We start from the raw sequence: 12408 nt of genomic DNA on the forward strand, positions 1-12408 counted from the left end.
ACAGTGGCGCACCCAGGATTTAATATTGGGGGGGGCCCAAGGAGGAGAATGTAAATTAGTCTCATAGGCTCTTTTTCTTCTTCACAGCCTAATTTCTCGTTTATCGGTCTTTTGTCTATTGTACTCGGTGTACCTACACCATGGTCCCCACATCCTGAAACGGGCCCTCAGGCTAGGATATTTGGCAGCCCCCCTACCTACCGCTAAGATTAAAGGCAGTGTGAAACACTAAATTAACGTTTTCCAAATTGTGTTTTAGTTCAAATTAAGGGTACTTGTACGGTGAATTATTGGCGATTTTTAATACATCTACTTTAATAATGGAGCTGTCGAGTATCGACACATGATAATCAAAAAATATATTGCACAATTATATAAGTAATTGAAAATGTTCATGCGATAATAGCGCCGCAGGCGACTTTTTTTACTATTAAAGTTAATTTACGATGTGTGTTTATCTCACTTATCTGGTCAACCCGACACGCCGGGCCCCCCATAACCCGGGCCCCCAGGCTAGAGCCATGTCAGCCCTCCCAAGCTAAGACCTACACCACTCCGGAATTCGGGTGGACACGGAGAATTTTTTGACAGTTCCATTAGGGATAGGGTTTCTAAAAAAATCCGACATTAGTATTTCGAAATTTTTGTGTTAGAAATTAAAATCTAAGAAATTTTTCTAAAAAGGGTGCTGAAGAATAATTACAAATCATTTTTTTGCCGTTTTTTTATTTGTCTAAGCCCAAAGGTATAGTTTATTGGCTTTCAATTTCAATGTTTAAAACGGGGGTTTGTTAAAGTTTGGTAAAAGTTTAAAATGTTTTAAAATGGGGGTGCCAGGGCCCCTTGCACCCCTCCCCCCTGGGTGCGCCACTGACTGTTGGTCACTAAAGACTAAAAAATTTGGGGAGGTGAGCCTTGAATTTTTATTTTCTGATTTCGGGGGCCCGTTGTATGAAACAGTTTGAGAAGCACTGGTCTAGACTCAAGAGCTACAATATTTATGCCAAATTCCACCGAAAAAAATGTTCTTTTGATTTACACCACCGCCGACTGTGGTGGTTGTAGTCGTTCTTATCGCCGAATTTTTATTGTCGATTTTTTAATATTGAGGTTCCAAAATATTAATTGACAATGGACAAAATAAAGTATTATTGCATTTAACTTATACACAAACCTCTTCAACACAATACAGACTAATTTCTCGCTTATCGGTCGTTTGTCTATTGCACTCGGTGTACACCACTCCGGAATTCGAGTGGACACCGAGAATTTTTTGACAGTTTCATTAGGGATTGGGTTTCTAAAAAAACCCGATATTTTCGAAATTTTTGTGTTAGAAATTAAAATCTAAGAATTTTTTCTATAAATGTGCTGGTGAATTACATTCTGATAATTTTTATTTTGGGGGGTGCCAGGGCCCCCTGCCCCCCCCCCCTGGGTGCGCCACTGCTATGTCATATAACTAACTACATATTATTATAATAAATATTTTAATTTTATACACACATAATGAGTATGTGAGTTTTATGCTAGAATTAAATACTACAATAATAATTATCGTTTTATTATAGAAAAAACATAATTTTGAAAAAAAGCAGATACCTACATACACATTAAAACAGAATCTATTTTTAAGAATTGGAGCGAGTGGGAGTCGAACTCACATCTTTCACTTTCCGGATGCGAGCTATTTATTCTTTATACTCTCTATCCGCTATCGGAATACGATCGGTTTTGTAATCAATTGAAGTAAATTAAATTGGTTTTGTAACTAACGTCAGAAGCTAAATTTTATTACGTACTCACGTTCTTGTACTTCCGTTCTTATTATAAACACGATTTAAGAATGTTGTATTCTTTATTATTTTTTTATATTAATTTTATGGTTAAGAATCAATCTATGAAACTGCAAAAAAACAGCATCAAATTTTGAGGAAACATAATTCGATGCGGAATTTCCGAGTGTAATCATTTTTTTGTTCATTTCCGGCTTTATAAAGAGGATACGTCATAAAATGTGTTTGTATGTAAAGCATGGGTGGCCAACCCGCGGCCCGCGGGTGCCCACTGGGTGTCAACTTGTGGCCCGCGGAGCATTGAGAAAATAAAAATAATATCAAGTGCTGCCGCTAGATGTGCTAATTTCGCAAATTGAGATTCGATATTGGCTCGCTCGAATTTGAATTCGCGCGCGAACACGCACATAATCCTTTTTTCATTTTTTCAATTCTCCAACGCCATCTCATCTTATGTCAGAAAGTTATATCACTGATGGCATTTTATTTATTTTCGATATAGTTAGCCACCTAAATGATGTTGATAGACATCTACAAGGAAAAGATCAATTCCTGAATAACGTGTATAATATTATTTACGCATTTCAGACGAAACTTGGGCTTTGGGAACAACAGTTAAGGACAAAAATCTTCACTCACTTTATAATATAATCTATAATATTTTGTTTATTTTTTATTATTTAAAAAAGTCTAATCTAATAAATATGTTTTATTCTCATTTTTGTTTTATTTTATTACTTAATAATATATATTTCTTTTTTGTTTTGTATAATAAAAATCGATTGTGCGTCTCGGTAGGAAATCTCATTTTTAGAATCTGGCCCGGCTGCTGAAAAGGTTGGCCACCCATGATGTAAAGTCATATTATCTCGTCGTTCATAATATTATACTTAATAATAAAATTATATCAAAATTGCATATCGCAATATTTGGTCGAAACACATTAAAATGGTGCTTGGTCGATTTTAAATCTAAGAGCATAATATAATGCAGCTTACCGAATTAATTATTAATTATGTTTATATTTCTGTTTCCTTTTGGCTATTTTAGAAGTTGCTTGCATCACTTTTTCTCAATGATTTTATGAACGATCGAATTTTACTTTACTTCATTGTTTACACAAAAGCATTTCGACTTTTTGGTCAGCACATAATAATATCGAGCTTCTCATCAGAGACTGAACCACGTGGTGCAAGTGGCCGGAGCGACTTGGAAATGGGGGGCACTGTTAAATTCAAATATTTAATTAATAATTATAAACGATTTTTATCAACATTTGCTGGGATAGCACATAAACACGTGCGTAGTCAATAACATAGTACGTCGACGAAGTAAAGAAGCCGTCTGTACATGTAGCGACAGCGTGAAAATGTGCCTTTACTCGAACGTACGCGTGACACAGGCCGTTTGTAATTTTGTTCAATGTTTCCACGCGTCACTCCACGAAGTATGTATTCTATTCCCGCCGTACGTGTCCGGAAACTTGTACGTATGCAGTTCGCCGTATCACACTTCACCGTGAAATGTTGTATCGGAAATATATGGCCGTATATTAAAGACCGTTCAACCTCTTCAACTGAAATACAATTCATGTCTAAATAAAACACGGCTTTTGTCGGTTTACACTTGACAGGAAGCCAGCAGAAAACAAATTTTGAAAATAGCCGATCGTCAATTCCCTCCATTTTCGAAAGTGAATAGCAAGCTGTCACTTTTATTTTTAGTATGGTTTTTCGTCTGGATTTAGGACTTGGAGGTGAACAAATAACACACCGGAATTGTTTTGGAAACGGCAAGGTATATTTAAGTTAATATTATATAATAGTTACATTTTTAATAATTTATTTTACGGAGGACGAAATGCGCGTGATTACTGTTTGGCTGTTTGCAGCATATTACCCGCCATCTTGTGTTTCTCTTTCAATGAGAAGCGTTGTCGAAAAACGGCAACGTTGCAATATTTTTCAACCGTCATAAGCTACGGCATTGCCGGCTCTATTATTTATTTTCGTAATCAGCGCTTAATATTTGTTGGATTTGATACCGACTCGGGCCTCTCCAGATACACAGAGACATCCCCAAATGGGGACCATACGGGGTTGTAACACGATATGCTGGATTATTTTTTAGGTTAGGTTTTCATTCTTGAATTCATGAATTTTGCCAAAATCACCTATGAAAATTGAATTAATGTTCATATTGAATCTAATAAAATTGGAGACCGTATAGTATACGGTCATCTCTTTCCGATAAGAAAGCTCACGGCAAACTGTACCACGGTGAAATGTTTTATGTACAATTCACATGTAACCCCCGCCGTAACCAGCTGACGCGCTTTGCTGCCTAATACCTATTTCCATTATCCGGTTTTTAGTCACATTTATCTATAATTAAATTGATTAGGTACTACAAGTAAAAATTTCATAACATTGCATTCCTCACCTCATGAAGGCGAATAAAATGATAGAGCATTCAAATTATATACCACCAAATGAAATTTACCCAAGAATAGCCTTTCAAACAATATTTAAGTAGTTGCATTGGACAGTTTGTAGTGTTTGTGTGACCAGGTTATAGCTATGCTCACTTCATAATAAATATTGACCGCGTATTCACCGAACGATCAATTAATTGAAATATGTTTATAGTGATATACCTACTTATAATAAATGTAATAAAAAAGTTGTGCGGTTCTTTACGTTGCGGGGGTGCATGATTTGAAGTTCCGCCACTGCGTCTCAACTAACTCAGTGATCTCAACTGTATATTAAATCCGAGTAATAAAATATTTACAAACATTTCGACGATGACCTTTATACACATGAAAGATTAAGCTTAATTTGCTTACATACTGAATATCTAAAAATATACTTACAACTTTCTTCATACTGAAATGTGCTCAAGAATGATTTAAATAAAACGAAAATTCTCAGTCGAATAACAAAAAATTTATGTATAAAATAATATAATATTGTTCTAATGGCAATAATAATTATTGTCTGTTGCACAATCTCTCTCCATTTATGTTGTTAACTTTACGCGGGAAAAAAGGGACATCCTACTTTTAAATAATTATTTTTGTGTCGCCTAATACAAATGTAATGTGTCTTTACCAGGGCACGGAATGTGCGGATGTTCCGGTTCGTTATAAGTTATAACGGTAAAAGTATCGGGATATCTAATTCGGTAATTTTATCAAACAATCATACAGTAAAATAGTTACCTACTATTAATTATGTATCATGCTTGCTCGCTGTTCTTAGCATGGATAGAACAAGCATACAATAGATGAATATGATAGAAATGCGAAAGCCAGTCGCCATAACAAGACATTGTCGGCGGTTTTTGATTTATGACTGGTGGGGAAGCCATCAAACGCAAGGAATACAGAGCGTCATGAATATGCTTAAATAACACAAATATTGAATGCGCATTGCATTTACGTGACGACAAACTTTTGTATGTTACATACTATGATACTGATGTAAACAATCCAAATAATATATTCTTTATCGCGTCTTTGAGTTAATCGCATATGTCTCCGCACTCGAAAATCGTACCGGAATGGTCACACCGGATTCGATTCAGATATACCTATGTTATAACTAGTGATATGAAGTCACCCGACGACATGACGTAATTGTGACGTAAGCCAATACACGCTCGAGGCAAGCCGCCCAACGCATACTGATCACCATAGATATTATTATGCTGAAACACCTATCTGTGTATGGGGACAATGGATAACGCCAGTATTTTAGTAGCGTTAATTTCTCGAATGCTATTATCACTCCGGTAGTACGTCACAATGATGTCATATGACGTCATGTCGACCGGGCGACTTCAACTCGCAAGTTCTAACATAAAGCCCCAATATATACACTATATTTGCGTAGAAGCATGAAGCTAGGAAGCTCGTCCACTATCCGCGAATAGAAGGGAATTATTCACACTCGATGCACTAATAAGCGGGTATGTAAAAAAATACGATAAACAACCATAGGGGCACAATGTGTTAGAGTAAGCCAGTGTCACCGACAGGTTTTTCCGCCCCTGTGGGGGGCGCTCCCATAAGGAGTAGTGCCACCCAGTGACGTTCACCCCGGTCCGGGAATAGTCCCAAAGGTACTTTATCTACAACCGGTCCTGCCCTCGGACCGATCAAGAACCTTTGTTTGGCTAGCTCGATACTATTCGGGGAGAGGGTGATCAACTAAAGTTCTTGATTGACACTTTTGGAATACACTGGATCGATATTATTTAACTTTATATTATTTAGAATCGCCACCTAATAATAGGTAGACGTCAAGGTTATTAATTATCCAATTAACTTTTAGTTTGAATTTATTTTCGTAAATATTTACGTAAATGTCAAAGACAGCTGACCACCTGTCACTATTTTCAGATCAGATGTTTTCCGTAAAATACTTCGTAGATTATTTTCAAAATAAAACTCCTTGTGGTAATTCAGTTTAAATTATTTATTAAATTATTTGCAATAGTAAATTTATCTTCCTTTTATTTAATTGTTTATTAACAATTATACACTTTAATTTTAATTTCAAATAATTGCATAATTATTTTATAAAACTTATTTAAATTAATTATTAAATAAAGTTAATTAATTATAATTCTCTTATATTTAATTTATGTACGATCACACCTTATAACTATGAGTCACCGACCGTAAACTTTAAAGAGCTATGCTCTTTCAAAAAAAAAAAAAAAATATTTATCGCGGAAATAACTTCGCGAACGATGACGCGTCGCAGTATTATTCACCTTATCAACTGACAGCCCGAACACGTGTCGGCTGCGATGACGTATCAACTCGTGACGCGTCGGGAATAATCTTCGCGAACGAATTACTTCGCGAAAATAATTAAAACTATGTGAATTTGGTGCACCCTCGGGCACAACCTCACGGTGATATGAGAAGATCGACTACTAACGGTACTTACTTTTGGTATGCTTGGCGTGTAGGGTGCCGGGGCTATGCCCCCTATCCCTTTCATCTATATTATGGCGTATGATGGAAGTCTGCTCCGTGTAGCGGTTTAGCTACTAATTGGATGTCATGTCTTATTTGAGTTTTGTAGGATGGCTTAGATGTATAAAATCAGATGTATAATAATTCGTCTTCTTCTCGTTTCCTCATCGTCTTCTGGTCTTGATTATTGGGCTTTCAGGTCTTGTCGAGATTAGTTTAATTCTGTCAGTTTTGATATCATGTTGTTGGCAGTGTCGATAGTGTTTTTTAAAGCATTTATCATGTCCTTTATCTCCTCTGGTTTAGGTTTTTCCTGGGTGGTCTTCCAGGCAGGCCTGAACGAGTATCTGTCTTGGGTCCTTTCCGCTTGTTGTTTATCTGCTTCTGTGTATCCGTATCGGGCGTGTTTTGGGTGCCTCGGGCATCCCCTGTAGTTGGCCGGATGAGGGCCTCCACAGTTGGCGCATGTCGCAGGATCTGTGGTATTGGGTTTCTTGCAGTCAGCTGTGAGGTGATCGCCTGCACAACGGACGCACATTGGTCTGGCATGGCAGCAGGAAGCGGCGTGGCCGAAGCCTTGGCAGCGATGGCACTGTCCGTCCGTCGTCCTCCTGCGTAGTGGCTCCACCTTTATAGATAGTCCAAAGATTTTTTCAAGTCGGTAGATGTCTTTGGCGTCGCTGGTTCTCTCTACGTCCACCAGGATTAGCGGTATCTGAGTTCTTGAGTGGCCTTGAGTCATCCGATACGCGCTCTTGATGGTGAATCCCAGTTCCACAAGCTCGGCGCGAATTTCTTCGGCGGCCGTTTCTTCTGGAACTCCCCTGAGCACCACTTTGAGGGGTTTGTCCCCAAATAGGTTGTAGGAATGGAACTCAATGCCCTTGCTGTCTAGTAATTTTACTGCTTGTCTGTATTCTTCTATTTCTGAGATCGTTAGTATAATCCCCGTCTTGACATTTTTGGCTTCAGAGACACATATTCCTGCCTCTTCCAGCAGCTTCATGTTGTCCCTGTAAGCCTTTTTGTCGTGAAGGACAATCGGAGGGATTTTCTGTGCTCCCGTGCGGTCCAAGTTCCTCTTGGCCGGATTCTTCGAGGGCGCGTTGCCTCTTGAATTTTTTCCGGGGATTGTTGTCTTCTTCGAGCATGCCGGCTGGTTAATGTTAGGCATGTCCGGTTTCTTCGGCGAGACCGTGGCGGGTTTCTTGGCCGCTTTTTGGTCTGCCCGGTCGGTTGCTTGTCTTTTGGTCGCTTTTTTTCCGTGTTCTACGCGGGCTACGTCCTTGTCCGTTGAGGGCTTGGCCGCTGCTGCGTAACTCTTCGGTGCGTCTGGCTTGCCGGCGTCGGCGGGTTTTACTGGCGCGGATGCGCGGGGATCTGCTGTGGGTTTCTGCGTGGCGGCGGTAGGGTTAGGCTTGCCGGTTACGGCGGGCTTTTCCGGCGCTGCTGTGCGGTGATCTGGGTTTGGAAGCGATACAGATGTGGCCGCTGGCGTGGTGTCCATCTGTTCGTGGGCGGTGGAGACTGGTTTCCCACTCGAGACCGGGTCCTTGGCTGTGGCTGGGGCGGCAGCCCTGGCCTTGGCCGAGGCGGGGGCTTTGGTGGGTTTTACAGCATCCATGGAGTGAACGAGTTTGCCGCTATAGTCGTCGGCATCATCGGTGTCTAGGAAGAAGTCGGAGTCATCATAATCCAAGTCTTCGTACTCCTCGTCTTCCTCTTCCGAGAAAGGCTTGAGTAGTCCCGAGTCCATGGCGTTGATCTCTTCGAGGACCCTCTGGTAATTCGATATGTTTTTGTTCCTCCTCTTCTTGTCCTGAGAATCGCGTTGCTTCTGCAGGTCAGGAAGAGAGTCATGCGGCTGAATCCCGTAGGCAAGGGCGAGGAAGCCGTAGATGTACGCGAAGTCCGCGGCCCTCAGCTTCCTCCTCAGTACACGGATGTTCAGCAGGTCTGTCTTGATGTTATCGTCCACTTGTCGGTGGCACTCTGGAGCCAATAACCCCACGAGCGACGGTATTTTGCTCATGATGGAGGTTTTGGTGTTGACAGGCGTCTCCGCTATGAAGGCTTTGCAGGGGAATCTTGAAGTAGTCGGCCGTCGAAGAATATCTTTATAAAGACTTTTCCGCGGCGGTGAAGTTCTGCCAAGAGTCCTCTGATATGGCGATGATAGCGGCGAAGCGGTGTAGACTTTGGATCTGTGTGCAGACAGGAGCGCGGTAAATGAGGTGTTTACGCGGCGAGTGTCAGTCAGCAAGTATGCTAACGGTACATAAAATACAGGCCGTTATATAGATTCACAGTGGGAAAAACCCGAGATTTTGACGTCATTCGAAATATGGACCAATGGGAGATCGTTCTACCTCCTCCACAGAGCTAATGGCCAAAGTTTTGGACCAATCACAGAAAAGTCGTTTATTTCCCGGCTTTTCCGGAAAATTATGAACATTCAATAGAATAAAAATATATAATTAATTAATACCTATAGGCGGTACAAGTTTGATAACAATCGTGAAAGTCCTTATAGGGCTTTTGGCACAAATTGTCCAAATATCTGTTAGTTCATTTATCGAGCTAACGGAAAAGAAAAATGAAAATATTTTCGCTAAAAATAATACGTAACAGAGGCGTGAATCATTAAGACTACCGACTGGCTACGTATTTGCAAAGAGAATGGCAGAAAAACAAACTTGTCCGTTTCTTTTATGCAGAACTTTTGCGGGCTAATTATGGATGATCGGAAAGGGTTGCGGTTAAAATTTATTCAATTATATTTATAGAACACTTCAACTTAAAGGTATAACATTAGTTTCAATCAAAATTTCTATGACAAGCCTTCATTTATTAAGTTTGAAAATTACCTACTTTGGGTAATTTATTATTGATCTGTCGAGGTTAATTGACAGATCTAAAGAATAATTTTTATTCGTAAATTAAGAGAGCAACCGAGTCCTTAGACTTACATTGTCAGAATTTCTATTTTCGAAATTCCTTCATTTAACTTTTACAAAAGTAGGTACTTAAATTGGTACCCTTTTTATTATAATTCGAAATATTAATTTGTTATTTAAATTAAGTGTGCGTAATCAGTACTTACAAAACGTAATCATTAGATTTTAAATACGACAATGTTTGATATCATAATTTATTTATTTAAGTTATTTTACTTTAGCCGCGGCGAAAACATCGCGACTTAATTTAGAAAAATAAAATTTATTTTTATATAATTCAAAATCAGATTAAATACAAATGAACATTTATTTACAATGTTTAGCAAATGATATCCCATAAGTCGTTTACAATTTATTATCTATTTTTAACCTTAATCCTATACATTTCAATTACTTACATTTCACCTTATAAGACCATTTGGTCCCCTTGAAAGAGAATTCATCCGTAGTTCATTCTGAGGGGCTATAAGTCACTCAGACTGCACTACGGGACTCAATACACAATAACTATAGCTTTGTTTAGAGATTAGGCACGTATTTTGCAAGTAAAATCGACATTCACGGTCGGATCGAAAAGTTGTGACGTCACTAATTTATTAAGGAAAAATGCCGGCTGAGGGCCTACATTTTGGGGCCGTGTCACCAGCCGCTCGGTCTGACCCTGGTAGTCAATGCGCCACCGATGAAATGATGATGACCCTTGGCAAAGCTGAACAAAACATTTCATATGTTAAGTCCCGCAGTTTGCTCTGACAGGCCCCACGGCTTCTCAGAGTGAACTGTGGATGGTTAAGTCGGTCGCCACAGACCATGTAAATAAAGGTAATAGGTAATAGGTAATATAGTATAAGATTGAATTTTTTTTTATTGTCGAATATAATATGGTAAAGGGTAATTAAATTAAATATGATTTGTTTGTAATGATAATGTATAGTGTAAATTGTAATATAATATTCATATGTAAGGCAAAGGATTGAACAGTAATAAAGGGGGACTTATAGATGGGCGTTGATGGTATGTAAAATAAGATAGTTAAGATGTACGTAATGATAAGGGCATATAGATCGATGTCGCTACGCGTCGCACGTACACGGCACAGTAATTGTTAACATATGCTCATAGGCCTGTTGCGAAGGCTCCCATTTGCACGTATGTGCAATCACAAAGCATAGCAACACCTAGGCAATCATCGATCCGATTATAATCACGATCCCGCGTAATTAATTTGCATATCAGTTCCGATCATTAATATCCGCGGCTGTTCCGCGCGCGGCGTGTCCGAATCGGTATTCTGGCAGCTTTCCTGCTCTCACATACGGCGGCGTCTCTGTCGTATGTGTAGAAATCGATTTCGCGATACAAATTTGCTCGCTTTGCAGTGACAGAGCCCCTCTCGCTCGCGTGTATGACGGCATCACGCTCACGCGCGACGGGAGAATCGGATCAATGATTTTGGTCGATCAAGGAGACCACGTACTGGAATAAAGTGCGGGAAATCTTTGATCGGCTAGGTATGAGTATGTACTAAGCAATTATTACTGCCTATATGTTTGGTTGACGGAATGACATCCGTCAACTAGTCGTAAGTATGTGCCCGTGGCGACACCGAGCTATATTAGTTGTTAATGTGGGAAAGATTGCGCGACCAATACATTTATATATTAGAATCAAGTAACTTCCCCGCTTGATATTGTTTTATATTAAGCTTTTATTTTGTAGTTAAATTACCAATCTACCGAGTTCATATTCTTAGACCAACGTCAAGTAGGTATTCAGGCCGTCGGGGCGCCTCAAAGTTGAGCCCCCCAACGGTAGTTGGCCGAAGGATTGGTATGCGCTGTCGAAGGCCTGGTGCCACAAATATGCCAAGTTAACCACTGGCATATGACGCCTTATCATCCAGGCTAACTTTGTAGTACTCTTGTTTCTGGGTGAGAGGTACCTTCGCGCCGCTAGGGCCCGTAAAGCCGGCCGCCGCGGGAACGCCCCTCCCTCAGCCATGAAGAGCGCCACCACGCGGGGGGTGTGCTGTATCGATAGGTAATTCAACCACGAATCCGTCGATGCCTCGCACGCCTTCGTAGGTGCGTTTTTCGTGGGGCTGGCCCAGAAACACTGCGGTACTGCTACATCAATTACACGCTCTCGGTACTCCTAGGTACTCGAAGGACGTATGTGACGAGTGAGCGACGTCGCCCACCGGCGAGCGTCGACTCGCGCCCATAATTTTACTTAGTCGGCCCTTACGTAGATGTCGCGGGTAATTAGTCATTGTACAATTTCCGCCACTCTCGTAAGGAAACCGTTAATTAATTTTGTCACCCGAAAAACGTTGAGCTAAGGGATGAAATCGGCCAGATTTGCATATAAACCCACTATTTTTAATTTCATTATCAGTCTTCGCTCACGTTTACGACCCTGAACCTGCGAAGGTCAGCGGCGTAATTTTATCCGAATTTTATATACAAGTCGCTGAGACTTGGGAAGAGGTATTCGCCAGGGTACAAATACCTATTGGTCGATACTCGTACGTCGGTACCTACGCGAAGTGTCAGTCAGCGACTTAGTCGTTTTGCGCATAATTTTCATTTCTCATTACCGGACCCGGTCCTCAACCTTTTCCGGACAGTGACCCGCGCTCGCGCAATCTCGCTCGCAACTTATA

General features: G+C 40.3%; 1 protein-coding gene across 2 annotated transcripts in view; it reads left to right on the forward strand.

The window, feature by feature from the left end:
• Positions 1–12408, forward strand: part of LOC147078894 (uncharacterized) — a 177994-nt gene that overhangs the window by 60145 nt on the left and 105441 nt on the right. The gene's annotated exons all lie outside the window — the stretch shown is intronic.

Source organism: Rhyacophila brunnea, unplaced genomic scaffold (genome assembly GCF_057557595.1).
Source record: "Rhyacophila brunnea isolate RB1 unplaced genomic scaffold, BYU_Rbru_1.0 scaffold_10, whole genome shotgun sequence".
NCBI classification, from domain to species: domain Eukaryota; kingdom Metazoa; phylum Arthropoda; class Insecta; order Trichoptera; family Rhyacophilidae; genus Rhyacophila; species Rhyacophila brunnea.